This window comes from Lagenorhynchus albirostris, chromosome 7 (genome assembly GCF_949774975.1).
Source record: "Lagenorhynchus albirostris chromosome 7, mLagAlb1.1, whole genome shotgun sequence".
In the NCBI taxonomy this organism is placed as follows: Eukaryota; Metazoa; Chordata; class Mammalia; order Artiodactyla; family Delphinidae; genus Lagenorhynchus; species Lagenorhynchus albirostris.
The window spans coordinates 107,700,574-107,725,377 of record NC_083101.1 but is presented as its reverse complement, the minus strand read 5'-3'; the positions used below and the strand labels follow the sequence as shown (position 1 = coordinate 107,725,377).

The following is a 24,804-nucleotide window of genomic DNA, read 5'->3' as shown; positions in this document are numbered from 1 at the left end:
GAGAATATTAGTAAGCAGAAGTAATACTTTACTAAAGAGATTGAAATTCTAAAAGAGAACCAAACAGAAATTTGGGAGCTGAAGAATTCAATAACTGAGATGAAGAATGCACTAGAAAACAATGGAAATATTGCATACCATATGGAAGAGAGAATTAGCGATCTAAAAGATAGAAATCTAGAAATTATACAGGTAGTAGAGGAGAGAGAATTAAGATCCAAAAAACATGAAGAAATTCTATGAGAACAATCCAACTTTATTAGGAAGGGTAACATTAGTATGCAAGGAGAAGGGAGGGAGAAGGGGGCAGAAAGATTATTTAAAGAAGTAACAGGTGAGGGCTTCCCTGGTGGCGCAGTAGTTGAGAGTCCGCCTGCTGATGCAGGGGACACAGGTTCATGCCCCGGTCCGGGAAGATCCCACATGCCGTGGAGCGGCTAGGTCCGTGAGTCATGGCCGCTGAGCTTGCGCGTCCGGAGCCTGTGCTCCGCAACGGGAGAGGCCACAACAGTGACAGGCCCGTGTACCGCAAAAAAAAAAAAGAAAGTAACAGGTGAGAACTTCCTAATCCTGGGGAAGAAACTAGATATACAAGTCCATGAAGCTACAAAAACAACTAATTACCTCAATGCAAAAAGACCTTCTCCAAGACATATTGACAACTGTTAAAGTCAATGGCAAAGGCACATTATATGAAAAACTGTCAGGGACAAAGGAAAAAATTTAAAGGCAGCCCGGAAAAAAAGGGTGGCAACCTACGAATAAATCACCATTGGGCTATCAGCTGATTTCTCTGCAGAAGCTCTATAGGCTGGGAGAGAGTGGGATGCCATGCTTAAAATATTGAAAGATAAAAGCTGTCAGCCAAGAATATCCAGCAAAGTTATTCAGATATGAAAGAGAAATAAAAGCTAAGGGAGCTTATCAACACTAGACCTGCCTTACAGAGATAAACAATTGTTGAAAGGAGCTCTTCTACCAGAAAGGAAAAGGCAAAAGTACACAAAACTTTTGAGTAAGTTGATAAATAGACAGAAATAGAAAATTGCAACTCTAACAGGTTATTAAACAATTATAGCACGAAGGCTAAAGGGTATAGACAGTAAAAATCACTACAGCTGCTTCAATTTGATAGCAAACTCACAATATAAAAAGGAATAATTTGAGACAACAAAAACCCAACAGGGGAGGTCAAAAAGGATGGAACTCACATAGGCAAATGAAGATAAAACACTATCACGACAGGAAAAGGACTATTTTATCTATGAGATATTTTATACAAACCTCATGGTAACCACAAAATATAAATCTAGAGCAGAAACACAAAATGTAAAAGAAAAAAAAAAAGACAACACTGAGAAAAACATCATAGAAAACCACCAAACTAAAATGGCAGACAGAAACACAGGGGGAAAAATGGAGATATAGAGCAACCAGAAAAAAAACAAAAGATAAATTGGCAGTTCTAAACTGTCATTTATCAATAATCACCCTAAATGTAAGTGAACTGAATTCACCAATCAGAAGACAGAGTGGCTGAATGGATTAAAAAACAAGACCCAACTATATGCTGTCTGGAGGAGATGCATCTCAGTTCTATAGACAATCATAGGCTCAAAGTGAACAGGTAGAAGACAATACTCCAAGCAAATGGCAACCAAAAGTAAATGGCTGTAGCCATGCTCATGTCTGACAAAATAGGCTTTAAGCCAATAAAGGTAACAAGAGACAAAGATGGACATTATATAATGACAAAGGGGAAAATTCATTAAGAATGCATAACAGCTATTTTAATATATGTGCACTTAACACAGGAGCAACAAAATATATAAAGCAATTATTAACAAACCTATAGAGAAAAACTGACAGCAACACAATAATAGTAGGGGACTTTAATATACCACTTACATCAATGGATAGATCTTCCAGACAGAAAGTCAACAAGGAAACAGCAGCCTTAAATGAAACATTAGACCAGATGGACATAATAAATTTGCATTGAACATTCCACCCCAATGCAGCAGAATGCACATTCTTCCCTCTCAAGGACAGACCATAAATTGGGACACAAAACAAGCCTCAATAAATTTAAGAAGATTGAAATCATATCAAGCATATTTTCCAATCACAATGGTATGAAACTAGAAATCAATTGCAAGAAGAAAGCTGGAAAAATAATAAATATGTGGAGACTGAAAAACATGCTACTGAACAACTATTGGGTCAATGAAGAAATCAAAGGAGAAATTTTTAAAATACCTGAAGACAAATATAAAGGAAAATGTGATATAGCAAAATCCATGAGATACAACAAAAGCAGTACTAAGAAGGAAGCTTAGAGCAAAACAGAAAAACCGAGAAACAAGAAAAATCTCAAATAAATAGTACAACCTTACACTTAAAGAAACTAGAAAAAGAACAAACAAAGCCCAAAGTTGGCAGAAAAATAAAGTTCATAGTGGAAATAAATAAAATAGACACTTAAAAGACAACAGAAAATATCAATGAAACTAAGAGCTGATTCTTTGAAAAGATAAACCAAGTTGACAAAACTTTAGCTAAACTCACTAAAAGGAGAGAAGGCACTGAGAAGTAAAATCAGAAACAAAAGAGGAGAAATAATAATGGATTCCACAGATATACAAAGGTTTGTAAGAAAATATAATGAACAGCTGTAAGCCAACAGATTGGACATATGACTGGTGTCCTAATTAAAGAGACAATTTTGGACCAGGAGAGAGCATCATATGAAAACTGAATCATGCTGCCTCAAGGCAGGGAACTACCGGAAGCTAGGAGAGAAGCCTAGAATAGATCCTTCCCTAGTGGCTTCAGAAAGAATAAGACCCTGTGGACACTGACACTGGACTTCCAGTCTCCAGAACTGTCAGGCAATAAATTTCTGTTATATCACTCATTTTGCCTTCTTTGTTAGAACAGCCCTAGAAAACTAATAGAAAGATGAACAAAGTCATAGCCAAATTTGGTCGTTTAAAAAAGTAGCTGTGATGAAAGCCAGAGAGAAAGTGAAATTTTCCCATATTGGAAATAGTACAGATATGGACGTCCTAAGGTGGAAAGGCAATAGAATGACACCAGCAGACACCAGACTTACAGACGTTGCCAACCTCCTCTTTGTCCCATGCATAAACTCTCAAGGATAATAAATACCTAATCTTGCTTCCTTGGTTTACCCAGGCCAACTTGCTAATTACCGTTAACTTATAATATCAATTTTTAAATGCCAGCTAGTCAATTTACCTACTAAATTTATTCCCATGCTGTTCTTTACTCATTTCTTCCTCTAAATTTAGCTTTCATTTTTTTCTTTTTTTTTTTTTTTTTTGCGGTACGCAGGCCTCTCACGGTTGTGGCCTCTCCTGTTGCAGAGCACAGCCTCCGGACGCGCGGGCTCAGTGGCCATGGCTCACGGGCCCAGCCACTGTGCGGCATGTGGGATCTTCCTGGACCGGGGCACGAACCCGTGTCCCCTGCATCGGCAGGCGGACTCTCAACCACTGCGCCACTAGGGAAGCCCTAGCTTGCCTTTTTAATGACAAAGTTTCCACAAGAGATGAACTGTATGTGCACACATGAAGTGCCTCTGAGTTATTCATTGACCTATAAAGAAATAATAGTATGATCAAAATTACTGAAACTAAAGTGCTTATACTGTATGTTGGGAGCTCAGGGGTTGCAGATAAGGAATGTAGTCAGATTTATTCAGATTGAGAAGTAATTAGAATTAAAGTTTGATGGAGATGGTGGAGCCACAATGAGGAGAGACTCTAGCCAGTTGTTATGGTCTATAGCACTAGGAGAATCTTGTTGCTAAGCAGCTACATCTAGAATTTAATCAAATTAGAGACAAAACAGAAAGGGGTTTAGATTTCTCTTTGTCATGTGAGCTCTGGAATAAAAACTTTGTTCACAGAAATAGGCAGTACAAACTCTATGAATATGGCTATAGCTAGAAAGGACCATGGGAATTACTAATTCATCTGGTAAGTCATTCAAAGAATTTAACTGTAAAGGACCCAAGCACTAGCATTTGTGTATGTCTGAAAACACACACACACACACACACACACACACACACACACACACACACACACACACACACACACACACACACACACACACACACACACACACACACACACACACACCCCCAAGAGTCTTTACCAAGTATTCAGATCTTGAGAGGGAACTATGACATTTATTATTTCATATTCTACTCTAATTTGCTTGGTTGAGAGCCACAAAGTTATGTTACTCATATTCTGGATAACAGTGAATTAAGCTACAAACGAAAGAGAGGGACATGGTAACTAGGGTACAGAGATTGATGACTTTGATGAAACTGTAGGGAGATAAAAAGAATTTGTAAAAGATGATGTACAACAGTCTACTTGGCAGCCTCTGTACCACTGTACACGATAGCATGTTATTAGTGATAACGTTATATTCTCTCAGGAGGTGTAGCCTCTGTAGTCATTGTATAAATAACGTAATAGGGGCAAATGTAGTATTACCTTAGTATTCTTTGGAGTTTGTTTTCCTATTACCTGCTTGCAAGCTGAGATCTTAGGAATTAATTCTGATGATATCATGCTGTTTCAGTTTACTCTCAACAGTACTCTATTATTCATAAATAATTCTTTTTTTATCACAATAACAATTCATACTCCATAACAATTACCAAATATATATCAAGAGGGACATGGAGAGTAAACCCTTGTATTAGGATTATACTAATAATCCTAAGAGGTATTGGCTTCAAAATGTTCATTTAGTGACCTTGCTGTCTTCTCCTGGGCTCTTAACATTTTGTGAAACAGTCTTCCTATTTAGTCCTAGAAAAGTACCCAAGTACCCTAGGAACTCAGGTCACTTTAATGGTAACGATAACGTTTGGCATGAAACAAGTCTCCCACCAAGTAACTGCAACAATAAAACAAACACAAGGTAATATACCAGATCCTGTGTTAAACATCACAAAATGGAGAATTACTGGAATTACAGTTGAAACTAACATTTTTGAAATTTAATAAAAACAACTTGAAAAAACAAAGATAATGTAGCTTTCAACTGAGGGCACTATGCATTGATGAATAAATTTAGAATCAGAAAGTTAAGGAAAATGTGGACAACATATCTCAAATTACTACAAGCATAGTGTGTTGAAATAAAGTATCTGTTCAGGACTTCATCCTAAAGTATCAGGCTATGTCATCCCAACTGGTAGTTTCCTCCTTTTATGCATTCCCCTGCAAGTACTCAATTTATTTTCCCAGCAGTGTTGGCAGTTTGTTGTAGGAATGGAGAAAGCAAGCAAAACTCTAATTTGAGTTGAGGATTTTAGGTGACAGTGGTTGAAATGATGGAGTCTAGAACTAGCTGTGAAGGTTAAAAGTAAGATGAACAAAACCTAAAATGTGCGGTAAATCACAGAAAGAATAAGTCCTTTATTAACTTGAAGAGTAGATATATTAAGAATAATAGCTATGATTAAGTTTTATATGTAAGCATGAATGTAGTCATGGGTTCTAATAAGATAAAGTTCACAGTTAGAGGTGAATGGCTACACATTGTTGAAACTGAGTTCCAAAGGTAAAATAACCTGAGTGTTCCGTGGGTTGTCCACATGCTTGCTTAAAACAAGAGACAGCGATAATTATCGCTGGAGAATAAATTAGTAAATCAGATGCCCAGACTCTGAGGCTTCCATAGGATTGACTGAGAGTGGGTATAAGAGTGAAAAAGAAAGATAGTGGTGTAATGAGATGGCTACTTGTTTAGTGGACTGAAAGTGGTTTAGGTAATCCAAGCAAATTGCAACCAGAGATCCAGTGTGTACGGCATATGGGAATTCTGAGAATGAAAATTTTCCTCTTTGCTGGGCTTCACATTGTTGACACGTTTAAAAGAATTAAGTAGGAATAAGGATAGAAGTGTGAGGAGAGAGGAGGTTTTTGTTGCTTTCCATGAAAGTAAGATTCCAAAAGGGAAAGAAAACTGATTCCAGAGAAAAGAGGTCAACGTATGTAGAACCAAGATTTTTTAAAAATTGAGCAGACATGGGTACATGGTCCAGGAGATGATAGGTCCTGAATCAGGCAATTATCACTTTTATATGACATACTATGGAATCTGGCCACTGCCAGGGGGCACAGATCCTATCCCTACTGCTTTTCCTCCCATCCTACACAATTACATGTATATCTTTTCTACAGCCTTGTTTGTACAGTAGTCCTTCAGCCAATTTTCAGTAAGTTAATTCAAATAGATATATGCACCCCCAATGTTCATAGCAGCATTATTTACAACAGCCTAAAACCTGTACTTGGATAACTATAAGACACTGATGAAAGAAATGGAAGGCAATACAAACAGATGGAAAGATATATGATGTCTCTGGACTGGAAGAATTAATATTGTTAAAATGACCATACATCCCAAGGCAATCTACAGATTCAATGCAATCCATATCAAAATACCAATGGTATTTTCACAGAACTTGGACAAATTTCAAAATTTGTAAGGAAACACAGAAGACCTTGATTAGCCTAAAAATCTTTAGAAAGAAATTCAGAGCTGGAGGAATAACAACTCCAAGACTTCAGACTAGACTATGAAGCTACAGTAATCAAAACTGTATGGGGGGCTTCCCTGGTGGCGCAGTGGTTGAGATGTATGGGACGCGGGTTTGTGCCCCGGTCCGGGAGGATCCCACATGCCATGGAGCAGCTGGGCCCATGGGCCATGGCCGCTGAGGCTGCGCGTCCGGAGCCTGTGCTCCGCAACGGGAGAGGCCACGGCAGTGAGAGGCCCACGTACCGCAAAAAACAAAACAAAACAAAAAACTGTATGGTACTGGCACAAAAAAAAACAGACAATGGAACAGAACAGAGGGTCCAGAAATAAATCCATGTACTTACGGACAATTAATCTATGACAAAGGATGCAAGAATATACAATGGAGAAAAGACACTCTTTAATAAGTGGTGCAAGAAAAACTGAACAGCTACATGTAAAAGAATGAAATGAGAACATTCTCTAACATCACATACAAAAATAAACTCAAAATGGATCAAAGACCTAAACATATGACTGGATACCATAAAACTCCTAGAGGAAAACAGGCAGAACACTCTTTTTGACATAAATCGTAGCAATATTTTTTTTTGGATCTGTCTCCTAAAGCAAAGGAAATAAAAGCAAAAATAAACAAATGGGACTTAATTAAATTTAAAAGCTTTTGCAAAGCAAATGCATCCACTGACAAAATGAAAAGACAATCTACAGAATGGGAGAAAATATTTTCAAATAATATGACTGATAAGGGGGTAATATCCAAAATATAGAAACAATTCATACAACTGATCAGCAAAAAAAACCCAAAAGCAAAAACCAAACAACCTAATTAAAAAATGTGAAGAATTGAATAGCTATCTTTTCAAACAGAACACTGTGACAGACAACAGGCACATGAAAAGATGTTCAACACCACTACTCATTAGGGAAATGCAAATCAAAACCACAATATGATATCACCACACACCTGTCAGAATGGCTATTATTAAAAAGAATACAAATAATAAATCGTTGGTCAGGAAGTGGAGAAAAGAGAACCCTCGTACACTGTTGGTGAGAATGTAAATTGGTGCAGCCACTGTGGAAAACAGTATGGCGATTTCTCAAAAAACTAAGTAGCGCATTAAGAGGTACAAACTATTATGTATAAAACAAGCTACAAGTACACAGTGTACAACACAGGGAATATAGCCATTATTTTATAATAACTAAAAATGGAGTATAACCTTTAAAAATTGCGAATCACTATATTGTACACCTGTAACTTATATAATATTATATATCAACTATACCTCAAAAAATAAGTAAATAAAATTTAAAATTAAATACAATTAAAAAGTTTAAATGCATCTTCAAATACTTTTAAGAGTGGTAAAATATTATTCTCCCAACTGGCTTGTTTTCATCACAAAAAAGATCACATTATGTGTTTCAAGCATGCAAATCTCAATTACTTTAGATAAACAAGATAAACCAGAATTAAATGTCTCCATATAATTGTGAATTTCTCCTGAGTGTAGATTTCTATTACTGAATTTTTAAAGAAAAGAAAAAGGAGGACACACAACCCTCTGATAGTGTGAAACAAATGACAAAACATTAAGAAAATTCTCATTATAAACATGCATATTAATTCTTGTTTGTCTTAAAAGTAAGGTGAATAACAAATGTAACCATACAGTGGGCTCTATGTGAAGCCCTTCATATAAATTTTTTCATTTAACTTTCACTACAGCTTCATGGGAAGGTAATTGTTTCCACCTCTTGCATGTAAGGAACCTAAGGTGTAAAGAGGTTTTACTCCTTCCTTAAAGTCATGCATTTACTAGGTGAGAGCACTGATATATCTGATTCCAAAGCCTAAGCATTTATTCATCACCTACTACTTTTCTAAATAAAGGACTGTAACACTGGCCTCAAAATGCTAGGCTAAAAAAAGGTAAACCTAAGGGAAATTAGGGGGCAGGAAATAATAAAAAGAAGCAAATATTAATGAAATAGAGGCTAAATAAACAGGACAGAAATGATCAACTGGATGGAAATATATTCATTTTAAAAAAAGCACAACAGGCCAACTTCCAGAAATATAGATGAAAAAGACATAAAACCACCAGTAAAAATATGTCATGAAAAATTATAATATTTTTATATATATAGTGTAGCATATATTTACAGCATTATAAATAAATGCTATGAACAAATTACTTAGATGGAATGTATCATTTTAAGTAAAACTATAAGTGAATAATATCAATTTGTTAAAGATAAAAATCTGATAAAATGAAATTAATAATAGATGTATTATTTTCCCTATATTTTACCCAAAGACAGCAGTCCCCAAAAGTAAACTGTTAAGTGTTGAACCTTAAGGAACAGATCTTAATTATTAACATGCAGAAATTATTTTATAGGAAAAAACTAAAGGAAAAGGTATTCAACTAATATTATGGGTCTAGTAAAAATCTGGACAAGAACCAATACCAGAAAGAAAGACTGATTTCACAGGGATTGATACAAAAATCATAAATAACAAGTATAACAAATACAGCAAAAATGAGGAAATAACATTTTAAGCAGGGGGGAAATAACATTTTCATAAAGTATGGTTCATTTTTAAAAGGTGAGGGTAGTTTAATACCAGAAAATATAATTTCTTACTGGATTAAAGGAAATAAAACATATGCTCATTCCACTACATGCAAAAAAATAATTAAATAACTTTTAAGCTCTATTGACAATGAAAAGAATTTCTTAGCCAAGTAGGAATAAAAGGAAACTTTCCTAACCTGATAATAAATATTGTGGAGAAACTTAAAATTGAACCCTTTAAAATGAATTTTTCAGAGTTCACAGTGAAATTGGGAATAAAGCAATGTTGTTCTTTATCACCACTTATATTAACTTTTTGTTTGAGGGCCCAGACAAATTAGATTGAGAAGTAAAAACTATGGAACTGGAAAACAAATATAAAAACTGCCATTAAATGTAGTTTACATGAATTTCTACATAAAAAATTCTAATATACAAACGAATTCTAAAAGCTAAGAAGGAAATTTAGAAAATATAAAATATTATAAATAATAAAGGATTCTTACAAATCAATATAAATGACAACCATAAATTGGTTTGTCATATATATTAAAAATTAATGAGTAGAGAAACAAGAACTCACATTAGAGAGAAAGGCAAATGCTTATAACCACTTTGGAAAAGTATTTGGCAATATCGCAAAGCTGGACATATGCATATAAGCCATATATGCTAGTAATTCCAATCCTAGCTATGTATCCATCCAAAACGTGTATTTATATTCTCCAAAAACATGTACGTGACTGTTCATGGCAACACTATCCATTACAGCCAAAAACAGTAAAAACTCAAATATGAGCTATACAGATCTTCCTCAACTTACAATGGAGTTATGTCCTGATATACCTGTTGGAAGTTGAAAATATCATAAGCCCAAAGTGCATCTGATACACCTAACCAAATGAACACTATAGCTTAGCCTAGCCTACCTTAAAACGTGCTCAGAACACTCACATTAGCCTATAGTCAATCAAAATCATGTAACACAAAGCTTATTTTATAAAAAAGTATTGACTATCTCATGTAATTTATTGAATGAAGTGCTGAAAGTGAAAAACAGAATGGTTGTCTGTGTACAGAATGGTGTAAGTATATTGGTGCCTACCCTCATGATCACATACATGGCTGACTGGGAGCCGCAGCTCGTTGCCACAACATGAGAGAATATCTTACCATGTATCACTAGCCTGGGAAAAGATCAAAATTCAAAGTGCAATTTCTACTGAATGTGTATTGCTCTCCCACCATTGTAAAGCTGAAAAACTGTCAGGGTGAACCAACAGAAGTCCAGGACCATGCACCCCAACATTCACAGCAACACTATTTACAATAGCCAGGACATGGAAGCAACCTAAATGTCCATCGACAGATGAATGGATAAAGAAGATGTGGTACATATATACACAATGGAACACTACTCAGCTATAAAAAAGAATGAAATAATGCCATCTGCAGCTACGTGTCTAGAACTAGAGATTACCATACTAAGTGAAGTCAGAAAGAGAAAGACAAATACCATATTATATCACTTACATGTGGAATCTAAAATGACACAAATGAACTTATTGCAGCTACAAACTACTATATATTAAATAGACAGGGTCCTACTGTATAGCTCAATATATATATATATATCCAATATCCTGTAATAACCCATAATGAAAAAAAATTTTTTTAATGTATGCATAACTGATTCACTTTGCTGTACACCAGAAACGAACACAACATTGTAAATCAACTATACTTCAATTAAAAAAAAAAAGTCAGGGACCATATGTATAACAAGTGATGTTAGAGTAGTTAATGTCCATATAGAAAAACAAAATATAAGAAAATTAGAATTCCACCTAAGTCATACATAAAATTAATTCCTGGTAGGTTAAAGACTAAAATTTGAGAGACAAAAAAAGACTAAATCTTGGGAGTTTTTTTATAAAAAAAAAAAGTGTGTGGGGGGGGAAAATATCTGATCAGTCTTGGAGAAGGGAAGCATTTCTTGAAAAAGATGAAAAAGATAAAGTAAAAAGTATAGATGTATAAATTAGACTACATTAAATTAATGCATGTTCAACTAAAGACACCATAAAATTAAAAGGTTAGTCACGTGGGAAGCTGCCACATAGCACAGAGACATCAGCTCAGTGCTTTGTGACCACTAGAGGGGTGGGATATGGAGGGTGGGAGGGAGTCCAAGAGGGAGGGGATATGGGGATATATGTATACGTACAGCTGATTCACTTTGTTATACAGCAGCAACTAACACACCATTGTAAAGCAATTATACTCCAATAAAGAAGTTTAAAAAAAAAAAAGCTTAGTCACAAAGTAGGACAAAATGTTTGCAAGAATTATGTTATTATTGAGACTATATAGAGCATTCACATACATCAATAAAAAAGACACACAGTCTAATAGAAAATCATCTCCAAGTTTTGGACAGAAATATGCAGAAAGAAAATTCTCATACACTATTCTGAAAGTTTGAACTGATACAACTATTTTGTAGAGTTATTTAGCAATAGCTACTAAAAGTAATGGTTTGCATTCACTTTGGTCTGGCCATTTAAAGTATGTATAGTACATCCGATAAATTGTTGCACATGTGCATATAAAAAAAGAGTATTTATTACAGAATGTTTTAAAAAATTGGAAACGTTTTTAACTGTCCATTACCTGGAAGGGAATATACACATTTTTGAATACTTACATAATGCAACTTTGGTAAATAAATTAGAGGTGCATGTAGCAGTAAGGTTAAATGTCTGAAATTACAGCATTGTATGGAAACACAAGTTGCCAATAGTTTGTACAGTATTTTGTCATCTATACACAATTTGAAATACACAAAACAAGTCTATACTGTTTCTAAATACATACCAGTGTACCATGGAATAATATGACTCTAAGTCACTATCAAATTCTGAATATTAGTTACTTCTGAAAAGGCAGAACACAGTGTGATGCAGTGAAGTAAGGGAGTGTCAGGGTATAGTACTCTGGAAATTCAACCATCTCTTATATTTGTTTTTAAAAACATGAAGCAATGTGATAAAATGTAGAAACTTCATGGAAATATAGGAGATGCATGTTTTATATACAATCTCTACATTTTCTGATAAATTAAAATAATTTCATCACTTTTTAAAGAAAGTATTCTACTGAGATTTCAAGTAATTATTTGACTCGGGTCAGAAGGAACATAAAATTGTGTTACTGAAAACAACTACAAAAGAAGTAATTATAATTTGGGGTGATATTAAAACAATTTATTTGCATCAGTCCAGCTTCAGTTGTGAAATAGAAAAACTTCTCTACTACATTAAAAGGGAATATTTAATACTAGGAATTGGTTGATTACAAAATTCACAGTAAGGGCTAGAGAAAGAGAGTCTAAGCTTGAGTCTGAAGTGACTCACGGACCATAATCATGAAACTAGGTGTAATAGGCAAGGTCTTTTTGAGAAACAGAACCACGAGGAGATACAAATATGAGTGAACCAGAAAAGAAATTAACATACTCTAGAGCTAGAGAAAATAACAAATGGAATACCTAAACTTTCCGGTTTTTTTGAGGTAGGCCTACCTTTCAGAGTGGACGCGAAACAGCCGCTCTCCTCAGAACTCAGCCCACAGGTTTCCCACCGGAAATTACACTTCCCGCTCTCGAGTTATCGCGCTCCTTCACGGCAGAGCTCGCGGGATTGGTTACGTTCAGTACGGAGAGCGAGAGGTCCCAAAATCTGCAGTTGGCAAACTGGAAAACCGAAGAATGAGCGGGAGAGCCTTGGCTGTGGTAACTTCCGGTTGGGAACTCAGCCTGCTTGAGAACAGAGAAGAGCTGGTGTTTGTTCCACGACGAAGGTAGGACAGCCTCAAAAATAAAAATCAAATATCCGGTCTGCCATTGTTTCTACCTCTGAGTAATGGTTGTTCCTTTTCCGAGTCACTCATAATCTCACCTTGACAACCTGTGTTCTCAGCACCAGATTATAAAGTTCACCACGGCCAATTCGCCGTATCTCAAAGTAGGAGAGAAGAGAAAGGAGGAAAAAAGGAGAATGCTGCTTAATTTATAATATATACAAGGATACCTAACACGGGGAAATATGTATGTGTATCAGGCTGAAAGAAGTTCCTTACGTTTCCATTTCTTGTTCTGCGTTCTCCTTGCCCTCAGCCTACGTCTCTGTTGGCTGGGACCTCTACGTCATGGGGTAACTCACTCAGAATTTTTTAAAAAGCCAGTTTTTGCATGATGAAACAGTAGAATTTATGAATTTTACTGCATATTTATTCTTGAATACACATCTTTTTATTATTTGGGGTGATAAAATGGGAGGATCATGTAAAGCATTTCTGCTGAACACTGAGGTATGATGGTTATCTTAGACAAACAAAGCACTCGTGTGATTGAATTGCAAGCTGAACTAGCTACTTTTTACAGAATTCAGTTTTTACTCGGAAGAACAACAGACAAACAATCGTTATTCAGTCCCAGTTATCTGGCGGGTATTTTCTTTTTAAAATGAGCAAAGCCTATCACTTCAATGACGGCAACTGACAGTAATTTTTGCTAATGATAACATTTGAGCTTTCAAATAAATATTAAAAGTTGGGAAAATTTGGAATGACCCCATCTTCTAACACAATGGCTTCCCTGATGAGATTAGTTGTGAAATTAAAAAATGATTTTTTTCTCATTTTATTGAAATGTATCAAATGTGGAAGTTCGTTACTTAGTGGAATATTTTCCAAAGTGGTAAAATATCCATCCAAAATGTAAGATATGCCAATAAATTTTAATATAACAGGATAAAATGGTTATTGATATGCTTTCAGTTTCATTGACTGCAACTAACATTTAAGAAACTACCACTCGTTGAGTTTTGAAATAGTACTGGAGAAAAATATAATTATCCAAAAATATTAAGATACTCCTCTCTTTTCCAAATGCATATTTCTGTGAGGCTAGATTTTGTTCATATACTTTAACCAATAAATCATATGGCAATAAATTAAATTCAACAGCAGATGCAAGAATCCATCCAGTGTCTCCTCTATTAAGCCAGACATTAAAAATGTTACTTTTCTCATTTCATTTTTGCTTTGGAAAATATAATTGTTCTTCATGAAGTATATTAACATGTAATGGGTTTATTATTGTCATTTAAAATTAGCTAATACATATTTTTAATTCCTTAGTTTTAATTTTAATACAGTAAAGATATATATATATGTAGCCCAGTGTTCTCAAATACATTAATTTTATATTATTTTTCAATATAACCTAAGAAATCTATCAGTAAGGATTAAATTCAGCTATTATAATAATAGAGAGCTGAAAACAGTGGCTAAAACAAGATATAAGTTAAATTTCTCTTTCATGAAATATTGGGGATGTAAGCAATAGAGAGTTAGTATAGAGGACCCACAGTAGTTTAAGACCGTCCATACCAGGTCAAGCTTATGGTATAGAACTTACTATCATTATGATCCAATATGGAGTTCCAGCTATTAATTTCTATTCCAAGCATCACCTTGAAAAAATGGGGAGAAAAACAGCAAACACATACCAGCTATCTTTTTTTGTGGTACGCGGGCCTCTCACTGCTGTGGCCTCTCCCGTTGCGGAGCACAGGCTCCGGACGCGCAGGCTCAGCGGCCATGGCTCACGGGCCCAGCAGCTCCGCGGCATGTGGGATCTTCGCGGACCGGGGAACGAACCCGTGCCCCGTGCATCGGCAGGCGGACTGTCAACCACTGCGCCACCAGGGAAGCCCCCAGCTACCTTTTCAGAAAGTCAACCAAAAGCTATCACAGGTCACTTCCTCTGGTTTCATTGCCAGGATCTAGTTACACGGCCAGCCATAGGTGACTGCTTGGAGGCTGGAGAACGTAGAGTTCATTCTGGAAAGCCATATGTATACAACCTAGACATTCTGGGGATTAGTAATGGTGTAAAAGAAAAGGATTCAAACTGCAGGTTAAAACCCTGTTCTTTCCCTAATTTGCTACATGACCTTTTTTCTATTACTTAAACTTTCTGAAGCCCCTCCCCTCAGGCCCTCCTCCCAGGCTAATAATAGTACCTACCTACTGGTATTATCAGTATGACAATACCTGTAAACAGCTTAGAAAATTGTATAGCACGTTATATTCACTATTCAAGTATTGTTATACTTGAATATATGCAAGTTTTGTTATTACATACAAATAACATGTTTTAAAATTTTTAAATAGGATAATGTTCTGGGAGTACTGCAGGATAACCTAGATGACTGAATAGGGCATCAGCATCCTACATCTGGGAGTTCGACCTTCTTAAACTCTTAATCTATAACCTATGTTTGAGCTAAGAGAGGAAACATGAGGGATTTAGAGATGCCAGAGTACTGCAGGTTGAGAGCATCTGCAGATCTATCATTAAGTTTTTTACACAGATTATCAGGCATATAGAGCTTAAATTTGTAAGGTTAAACATAATGAAGTGAATAAGTTACTTTTGTTAAATTTCAGTCAGAAAACATCTTTTGGAATGAGGTCATCAACATAAGCTTCGTGAAGAAAATTTTTTTCCAGCTTTATTGAGGTATAATTGATAAATAGAAATTGTATATATTTAAGGTGTACAATGTGATGATTTGATATATATATGTTGTGAAATGATTAACACAGTCAAGTTAATCAACACATCCATCACCTCACATAGTTATCTTTATGTGTTTGTGTGTGTGTGTGTGTGTGTGTGTGTGTGTGTGTAGAGAACATTTAAAACCTACTCTCAGTGACTTTCAAGTATACAATACATTATTATGAACTAAAGTCACCAAGTCACCATGCTGTACATTAGATCACCAGAGTTTGTTCATCTTATAACTGAAAGTTTATACCATTTGACCAATAACTCCCATTTCTCCTCACCCTGAAGCCCTGGGTAACCACGATTCTGCTTCTGTGAGTTCGGTTTTTTTAAGAACCAGGCTGTGGTTCTTTCTGTGTCTAGCTTATTTCACTTACCATAATGTCCTCCAGTCCATCCATGCTATTGCAAACGACAGGATTTATTAATTCTGAATAATATTCCATTGTGTGTGTGTATAATCACATCATCTTTATCAATTCATCTGTTTGATTATAGTAGTACATTATAAGTAGGATTTAGATAAAAAGAGGAAAAAATTTCATCCCAGAAAATAAATATTATCAAAATCGTAAGAGTAGACAATGTGTAGAATTTGTCTGCAAAGAAAATTTGAGTTGTGGAATAATTTGAAGTGACAAGGTATACAGTTAGGCTTTCAAATCTTCTATGACAAACTAGTGAGTTACGTTGCCAGTTACAGGCATCAGAATACTGTTAGAATTACTGAATATATGAGCAAGCAAGTTGCATGATGTAAGCCATGTTTTCAGTGTATCATTCTAAAGCAATATGAAGCAGGAAATGGAGAATTTTTTAAAAAAAGGCTATAAGGACACAGAATAACAAAGTATGATGTGGACATGATCAGAAGTTAAGGGAATATTAATTTCAGGGTAACTGCTACTGTCAGAAAATTCTGGAGACCATCCCTCAGGAGTAACAAAGTTTCCCCTGTCGTTTCAATGTTCTAACAGTGTAGTAGAGAGAATATATCACTAGTTTTAAAACCACTCATAGGGTAAAATTATTTCTTTCTGTATTTATTTTTTAACACAGGTTGTCAGCCTATTCCCTTGGACCACTAAATCCACAATGGAGATCAGAAATCTGTGTTAAATCCTCAGACAATGTTGGGGGTGGAGGGAGGGTTTGTTGTTGTTGTGTCGTTTTGTTTGTTTTTTAAACTTAGCCATGTAAGAAATTGGCCTGATTAAATCATCCTTAAGTGTTCTTGCAACATTTTTTTTTTAACATCTTTATTGGGGTATAATTGCTTTACAATGGTGTGTTAGTTTCTGCTTTATAACAAAGTGAATATTATACATATACATATGTTCCCATATCTCTTTCCTCTTGCATCTTCCTCCCTCCCACCCTCCCTATCCCACCCCTCCAGGTGGTCACAAAGCACCGAGCTGATATCCCTGTGCTATGCGGCTGCTTCCCACTAGCTATCCACCTTACGTTTGGTAGTGTATATATGTCCATGCCTCTCTCTCGCTTTGTCACAGCTCACCCTTCCTCCTCCCCGTATCCTCAAGTCCATTCTCCAGTAGGTCTGTGTCTTTATTCCTGTCTTACCCCTAGGTTCTTCATGACTTTTTTTTTTTCTTAAATTCCATATATATGTGTTAGCATACGGTATTTGTCTTTCTCTTTCTGACTTACTTCACTCTGTATGACAGACTCTAGGTCTATCCACCTCATTACAAATAGCTCAATTTCATTTCTTTTTATGGCTGAGTAATATTCCATTGTATATATGTGCCACATCTTCTTTATCCATTCATCCCATGATGGGCACTTAGGTTGTTTCCATCTCTGGGCTATTGTAAATAGAGCTGCAATGGACATTTTGGTACATGACTCTTTTTGAATTATGGTTTTCTCAGGGTATATGCCCAGTAATGGGATTGCTGGGTCATATGGTAGTTCTATTTGTAGTTTTTTAAGGAACCTCCATACTGTTCTCCATAGTGGCTGAACCAATTCACATTCCCATCAGCAGTGCAGGAGTGTTCCCTTTTCTCCACACCCTCTCCAGCATTTATTGTTTCTAGATTTTTTGATGATGGCCATTCTGACTGGTGTGAGATGATATCTCATTGTAGTTTTGATTTGCATTTCCCTAATGATTAATGATGTTGAGCATTCTTTCATGTGTTTGTTGGCAGTCTGTATATCTTCTTTGGAGAAATGTCTATTTCGGTCTTCTGCCCATTTTTGGATTGGGTTGTTTGGTTTTTTTGTTATTGAGCTGCATGAGCTGCTTGTAAATTTTGGAAATTAATCCTTTGTCAGTTGCTTCATTTGCAAATATTTTCTCCCATTCTGAGGGTTGTCTTTTGGTCTTGATTTTAGTAAAAATATAAAGGCACTCTAAAAAATTATCAATTGAAAAATACACTATTTTTCAATTTATTTCCAAGCATGCACTTGTTATCTCCTAAAGCATAAATCACTAGTATCAAAATGTCAATCTTTGTAACTGGGCTCATGGATGTATAAATCAGTGATTAATTATGAATTTGGTTGAAATATCATAACATAAAGTCAATTTGTACACATGTCCTAGGGGTACATCAAATCCTTTGCCAATCGGCTACAATTCATCCATAAGAAATTATGTAACTTGAAGGTTTTTCCCACACTATGTGTATTTAAATAACATATTTTGATTTGAGATTTAGCTTCTACTAAGAGAGCTAATATTATTTCTTTCTTCACCTCAGAATCTGTCCTATTTATTGTTAAAAACCACCTGAAACATATTATCGATGTGGTATCTTAATCTTGTCATGTTCCATACTTAAGTTATAATTAGTTTAAAAATGGACTTTAGTAAATGTAAAGTATTTTTATCTGACCAGCCTTGTTAATTTTGTCTATCCTTAGGTCATCTTGGAGTCTATTATAATTCATTTTTGTATAGGCTCAGTTCAACAAAGTAAATATACCGTTCATAGTTTCAAATAATTTAATATTCAACAATGTGCAAATAGGTTAAACTGCATATAAATAAGGGACAAGATCACTTTTTAAACTGAAACTTGAAAAAAATCTGAAATGAGAATATCACCATCAGTGCAATATGAATAAACATGTTTCATTCACTATTATGACTTCGTTCAATTAACATTTGTTTATTAGAGCCCAGGGTACCAGACAGTGAGTTGTGGTTCAACAACAGACCACAAGAGAAATTAGAATAGAGAAGTTTATTACTCACAGGTCCTGAAGGAGGTACAAGGCACTCCCCAAGAAGCCACCTCCATGGGGAGGTCAGGACAGAGAGCCAGACAGGACCTGGGGCATGTCCTAAGCGGAGCCTAAGGGGAGCACAAAGGGGTGAGGCTGTTGGGGAAGTCCTATTAAGAACTTATATTTGCTTGTGACTCTTCAGGCTGTTATCTGTGGTGTGGGCTTGCATGCACTTGTCAGTTTAAGGCCCCCTCAGACCACGTGGCCAAACAAAATGGATGCTGAGGTGGCAATATTATGGAGTAGCTTAGCTAGACTCTCGACATTCACTAACTACAGTTATTAGACTTCAGTGTGGAGACAGCCGAGCAGCAAGTTCATGAGATCATTTTAACATCTTGTTCAGACGATGTTGTGAACATATAGAAGGTAAGAAAATGTTAGATCAGTGGATTTGTTGGCTTATTTTTGTTGACGTCCTTTGTATACATGGCTACAAAGAGTGTGCCAATGAGTTATCTTTGAACATAAAATCTGATATTGGTAGTAGCAGAGACTAAACGTAAAGTTCTTTATGCAGATTGAAATATTATAACTGATAGAAAATATAAACTTCTAATTTTTTATTAAATATCAACCAAGTTAATTTAATTTCCTTAAGAGTCAGCAATGTCAAAGATTACAGACACTAAATACTTTACATTCTGTAATAAAATTTTCAATTTTCCCTTGATTCACTCCACCTACAAAGGTAGTTTTCCATGTTCTAACCTTAGTTTGAACAAAACAATTCAGGCTATAAATGATGCCAAGCGAAGGAAAAGTAGTCAAAACGAATCCCTAAGTGTTTAATTAGCATGCTGGCTTACTAACTCAGTAACACACCAAATAACCTATTGGACTTTATTATACAAAGAACTCATTGAAGGAATCACTTCTGTAAGCTACCTGCAGAAGCTTATCCTAATTTTATGTCTGCATACATTGGTGATTGAAGAATAAGTCCTAAGTAGCTTCAGATAGTAACTATTAATAGTATTATCAGTCCCCATAAGGGGTGGGGAGGGGTGCTCATAATATTCAGATAACTGGGATCCTATTTCCCAGAGGTTTTCCCTCTAGAGTAATGAACAAATTTCACACAGCTCACACAGCTTACAGCACAAACTGCTTAGCTCAAACAACTTAGCAAGCCAACCTGAGCCAGTATTAAGAAGACAGCTTGGTCCCAGAGAAGCCAGGTCAAAGGCTTGCTTTTAGCCAGTCTCGAGAGGACAGCCCTGCCAAAGGGAAGGCCAAAGGCTGAAAAATTGGCAGCTTGATTTGAAGCAACCCCTTCCTGAAAAAATTGGGTCAAAGGCATTTTCAGCCAGCTTCAGTTGAAACAGTCTGATCTCAAGGTCAGACCCAAGTGCCAAACGAGGACTTGCATACAGAACAAGGCCTTAACCAGACAAACCTGTAAATGGAATCCGAATAAAGGCTGAGAGCTTTAAAAGCAAAGAAGGTGTGAGCTCTCAGACCCAGGAGAAAGATACACCTTCAAACTCCAGGATGGCAGGAAAAGCAGTGAGCAACAGTGGGCTCAAGTTGGGGTAGCGCACCTGTTTGTTCACTGTTGGGAGCCTTCTCTGGTTCCCATAAGAGCCACCAGAATGTTTACCTGAAACAAATAAGAGTGCCAGATCTTTCCCCAGCAAACTTGGTTATACTGGGGATCAGCAGAGACTTGCAATTTGGGGTCTGCAACCATGGTGTCCCCACATGGAAGTCCCCACACAGCAAGGGAAGGAGAGCACTTTTATAGAAAGGAAAAGGAAGTTGGGAGAGCTATAGTTAACAAAGAGCCCACAGCTTTTTGGTCAGTCTTTGCCAGGAAAGGAGAGAAGTCTGTCTTCTTTCACTTGGGCTTGGGCTATGTTGCAGGGCATGAGAGCTCCCCCTTCTGGTCTCTCAACTCTATTTAATTGAGGTTTCTGTTTATTAATTTTTTTATAGGTCTTTAATTCCAGAATTTTAAAAGTGCATATGCAATAGGTTATTAGACATGTTGCTGGCCAGAAGTAAAGAGATCTTATCTATAAGCCCAGCTATACATAGTCTCTCACAGTGCAGCGTAGGACAAGCCTTCTACTGCTCTGATCTTTCATGCTTTCTACAATAAAATAGAGTTAATGATCTTTACGACACTGTCTTGTTCTTCTTCAGAATGATATAATATGTAATGGGATATGGTAAGTAGGTGTGCCCAATTGTTGTAAAATGGCTGAAAAGGAACAAGTTAGGGAAAAAATAATCTTTAAAGTTTTTAACTATGGTCCCCAAATTGTACTGAATATACTATGAGGTTCTATCAAGATTCTTTCCTCATCAAGAGGCCACACTTTGCCCCACATGGTCCTGCTATCTGGCCATGGGTAACTGGATCAAAATCCAAGGTAAACTCAAATAAAGTGAATCCTCTGAATGTGAAACATATGGAGATTTTCGTAGACAATAAAGAAGCACAGAAGTAGATAGGCACGGAAATTGGAAATAGTAAACAGAGCTGGTAACATTTCAACAAAGAGTCAGTAGTAAAATAAGGTGAATTCTATGATATCAGAGGCTAGACTGGGTTTCGATTCAAATTTTAGGATTCAAAAGGCAACTAAGTGAAATAAAATGGGTTCATTTCAAAAGAAACTTTATGATTGCCACTGTACTCCAGAGATTAGCGCTCTCATCTTTAGTCACAATGGGTTCATCAGAGTAGCAGAGATTAATCCCTTTTCTATAACAGTGTTTTAGTGCTGGACTGAAAATTCACAAGTATACTCAAATTATGCATTTTCACCAAAACAAGTCAGTAGAAATAGTTTCAAATTAATTATTTAATTGTAATTATTTCTGCCCCCAGTGTTTCCCATTCCTGCAAACATGGGGAACCCATGCAATGGGAGACCTTATCAATTGACCTGGGATACTAAATGAGGACACATTTCTCAGAAATTCAGTTTTAATAACTTGTAAATCAATAAAATAGATTCCAAGTTTCTCTTGACACCAGAAAAAATAATTTAAGAATATAGGCCCATGGTGTGCTTGTAATTTTAAACTAGTTTCTTTCCCAGAGCTAACTCTTAAGAAATAATTACATTCGGTAGCATTTTGTTTTCTTTTTTTTGACAAAAGCTGTTGTCAAGGACACTGGCAGCTACTGAAGATCTTATTGTTTACAAACAGCTGGTGGTGCTTAAGTACCTCCGTTGCATAAATATGAAACTGTCTTAACACGCTCGTACTGGAAGAGCACAGACATTTCTCAGTCTTTAAGTCCTCTCCTTCCCTACAATCTGTCTGAAGGAGCTGACTTTCAGTGCAAGAATTCACAGTCTAATCAAAATAATTGGGCTTCTGTTGCAGATGGGTAATTCTGCCTAGTAAAGAGTACACAAAGCAAAAGGCATTACTGAATGTAACACACCCCAAAGATCACAATAAGGAAGAAATAATTGTGATAAAATCATTTTTAAAGTACAATTAACCACATAAACTCAAACTTAGAAATGCTCTGGTTTGTGATGACAAAAAGAAGCCCCCAAATCAAATATTACTCCTGTATGTCCCTGTATATCAAGGATTCCTCATCATTATCAAACATAAAAATTTTCTGTTCTTATTTGCCTTCCAGGAAATGTAAGTATGTAGGTAACTTAGAAGCATTTATAAAATACAGAAATATGGAAAGTGTCTTGCCACAGTGTATTTCTTTTGAATAAAGCATGACTTCTATAATAAAATAGTATTGTTTAATCCCTGATAACTTCCTACCTTTATATCATTCTCAATATTTACAAAATCTGGAAAGATGAAGAACAGCTATAAAATACCTCTGCCCCACTAGTGTAATAGATCCAAGGTGGAATTTCCCTCCTCATCAAATCAGAGCACAAATTTTTAATATAATCAACAGGTTTTCTTTTTTCTTCATATTTTTACTACAGATTTGCATTTTGTGAGTCCTTTCCCACTTTATGATTTTTGCCTAAATTTTTAAAATTTATGTATTTATTTTAAAGAAACTAATGCTCTGTTGAAGTAAAAGTTGGTTGGATCTTTTATTCATATAACTAATTGTTAAGCATATGAAGTTATACAATTCTTGTACATCTCTCCTAGAACAGAAATAGTAAGCTACTTCAAAATCTCCATTTCTAATGAGATTCTCACTTTCATGCTGAATACCTTAGGCCTTTTGAGGTTTCACTATAAACTTACAAATTAAAATAACAAACAAATAGTCCACAATGGGACTTATATGTAATTTTGTGTTCATACACACGTTTACATCCTTCTAGCGATGACTATTCAATGAATACATGAATGAACAAACTAGATGAATACAAGTTTCCCAATGCCGTATGCTATGTGATGTTCTAGACACAGTAAAGAAAGTTTTCACCCAAAGAGTCTCTGAATTTGAATTTTGCTGTTTTCAGTTTTGGAGATAAGTTCTTTGCCATTCTTGTTTAAACATAGCTTTGACTTTCTAAAAGTATACAAAATATTTCAGAAATAAACTACATTTACTCGTAGCTGTTTCATGCTACAAGAATAGCTCTAATTATTTCTTCTCTGGTAGTTAAAAATCCTTTCAACAGCTGGCTGAGAAAAATAAAGTGTGTCTTGATTTCAATTTTTCACCTTGGTATCCATTTAAGTATTACATTTCAAAAGAATGTGCTTATAATGAAGAAAAACCATGCCAGTGTCAAGATTTATTCTTTCAGCTGATAGTTAATTAAATAAAACAAAGTCAACATTCATGTATTTTCATCAGTGAGGAAGAAAAAACAATTAGAAAGCAGCCCCAGAGGAGAAGGCATGATCCTGTATACATCAGTGTCAGCTCTGCAATACTTAGTTGTTTAACGTCTGGTGAACATACACTTCTTCTGAACTTTAGTTCATCTGTAAAGAAAGTCAGGATGGACTGTATCTTCTCAAAAAACCCTACTGGTTTAATACCGTGTATGTTAAGTCAGAAAATTGAAGAGCATAAACCCAATTTGAACACTCTGAAAACATGTCATATAAAATGAGCCTGAACACCCAATCCACTGCAGATGATTCAATTTACATAATGTGGCAGGGAAACTTCTCCGTAACTCTGCAGGCATGGTCACGCATTGTTTGTTTACACATAGATCAAGGGTTTCCTGCTGCACTTTAAAGAAATGGGAAGAGGCAAGATTGCTGGTTATGAAATTCTGTAAGAACCTTCTATAAACCTTTCCTGATTAAACATGCAGTGTTATACATAGCTAATGTAAAATCTATTTATGAAGTGTATGTTTAGCAATGTCCGGACAGGTAACTTAGGTGTCTGGGCTACAAGAATACATGCCTAACTTAATGTCTTTCTGCTGACTTCTTGATCTCAGAGAAAAGATTTGACTTTCAATGTGTTTTTAAATTGTAGGTCTCTGAGACAGAGACCTCCTTCTCATACTCTGATCTTCCTCCAAGACTTTAGAATGTCAACCTGAAACAAATCATTCTGAGTTTTTAGAGTCAGTTAGCTGTCCACTAAAAATCCCCATGCTCCTTCTGCAGTGTAGAGCTGTGTCTGCAAAATGACTGCTCAGCCCATCTGTATTTCCCAACTCCTCTTCCTGGGGAATTGTATTGTGGCCACATAACTAATTCTGGCCAGTGCACTGTCAATGGAAGTTATACGTTACACCTCTAGGCTGACATCTCCTTGTCCATCCTCTCTTATTCTATTTGCC

The 24,804-nt window shown here is 35.9% G+C and overlaps 1 long non-coding RNA gene across 1 annotated transcript in view; it reads right to left on the bottom strand.

Annotated features, from left to right (window-relative positions):
• LOC132523054 (uncharacterized) overlaps positions 1–12,845 on the bottom strand; it is a 54,152-nt gene extending 41,307 nt beyond the window's left edge. The window contains exon 1 of the long non-coding RNA XR_009541413.1: positions 12,770–12,845. This is a non-coding gene — a long non-coding RNA (uncharacterized LOC132523054). The remainder of the gene's footprint in view (positions 1–12,769) is intronic.
• Between the last annotated feature and the right edge of the window lie 11,959 nt (positions 12,846–24,804).